Source organism: Solanum tuberosum, unplaced genomic scaffold (assembly GCF_000226075.1).
Source record: "Solanum tuberosum cultivar DM 1-3 516 R44 unplaced genomic scaffold, SolTub_3.0 scf00256, whole genome shotgun sequence".
Classification (NCBI taxonomy): Eukaryota; Viridiplantae; Streptophyta; class Magnoliopsida; order Solanales; family Solanaceae; genus Solanum; species Solanum tuberosum.
In genome coordinates this window covers 87,678-89,666 of record NW_006239178.1, presented here as the reverse complement: position 1 = coordinate 89,666, position 1,989 = coordinate 87,678, and positions in this window count along the sequence as shown.

The window sequence follows — 1,989 nt, the reverse complement described above, 5'->3', positions numbered from 1 at the left end:
TTGTTGTTGAGTTTTCAAAAATGATTTTGTATGTTCAATAGTTGTAAATAAATTCTCATGTGACTTGAAATACGTAGGAAACTCAATGCTAGGGTCCAGCCATAATTCCTCAACATCCATATCGAGCCTTTGTCTCAAAAAGATGGAATAGATTCGGTCAAAATTGGATTCATCAATCTTCTTTTCCCAGGTTCTCTTTCATCGACCCTACCCAAAGAAATATTCGTCTTTAAAAAATCCTTAAAAATATATATATTTTAAAATCGCTTTCTAATTAGTTTTTGTTAGTATTTTTCAGAAATAATTATATAATTATACATATTGGTTTGTATAATTTTCATCTTTTATATAATTATTTGATAAATAGCCTAAAAATAGTGTTTAGCAAAAATACATATTTATTTCCTTTAAATTAGTGAATTTTATAATTTTGTATAATTAGTTTTCTATCTTAAGTAATGAACTTATGTCTTGATAATTATTTCGTCTTGTTTAAATTAAGAAGGTCAAATAATTAATCTATAATAATGTATCTCATTATAACTTTGGCCAAATTTAGTTATATCTAAATCTAATAATAGCAACTCAAGTGGCTATGTTTTAAATAAAATGGGGAATTTTCTTAACTCTTGCACATCTTCACATATATAAATATATGTTTATATATAACGCACATAATGGTACAGCCTATATTCCCACGCCCTCACGCGTTGGTCTCTCCTTTTCTTTTCAAACTTTCACGCATGCTACTCTCCCATTTCTTCTTCCCAAAATTGCAAAAGTCAAGAGAATAACCGTAGTTCTTCATCCGCCCATTACCCCTGTGAGTCCCTCTCCCCATAGTCAATGATTACCAACCTCGGAACAAGATTTGTTGACTTTGGCTGAGAGGGATCTCACCCAAATTTGATGCGGATCAAGAGATATCACATCGAATCCGGAATTTTGGGGGTATGTTCTCCTCTTGCTTGTTTTTCCTTCCATTTCTTTCTAATCAATCTCTCATCTTCCGCTCAAATGACTATTTGAATTCAAACCTTTCTTTTTCAATAAATACCTGGTATTGGTGCCATTTAGAGGAGGGAATTGAAATTTGAAGGTTGGAGAATAGTATTCTTCGAAATCGAACCCACAAAGGTTTGAGCCTAAGATTTTCGATTTTTCTTTCCAATTCTTTTACCTGTTTGTTGGTCTACCCTCAAAAAGGAAAAAATTCTTTCTAATCTAAATTTGTTTTTAGATGATGTGTCCTTCTGGTCAAATATAGTCTTAGATTTCTTTTCCATTAATGTGGTTTGCCTTTTTCAATACCCTACTGATTTAAGTCATTAAGTGATTGAATCATAAATCTGTGATCAGCTATCCATTTCGATCAAGGTAAAATGCTTAGTTATAGGCTAGAATATATTGATTATTATTAATAGATAGATGGTGATATTTGGTTTCTGAATTCATTAATAGTGTGGTTTCTTTGCTGTTGCATTTTGTTCCCAATTTTATTGTGTAAATGTTAGGTTCAAAAGGCCAAAATTTAAGCCTAATCATATTATCTCAGCCATGCCATGAATATATTGTTAGCTATGTTGATCTCTGCTCATTCTCTTCGTTTTTTTAACATATCTTGCAAGCATGTCTTGTTTATTGGACATCCCAAGTTGTCCTGTTATCCCTCATGTACTTATCTAGCTTCTCTTTTCTTGGCTATGAATTTTTAGTTAAAATCTAGATTAAATATGTTAGTAGGTTTCCATGCTCCAATATTCGATCTTGTAGCTTATGTGAAATAATGGTCAACGAAGCCATTGTTATAGAATTTGCTATGATTTCTTATATGTGTTTCCCAAACCTGCCACAATAGGATCATGACTACATAACCATCAGCCTAGTTTACATTATTGTTGCAGTTATATGATGATCAAGTGTTATTTTATTCCATAATAACAGTTTCTATTCAGTATTTTGGAGTTCTCGTGTGTTGGAGTTTGAGCT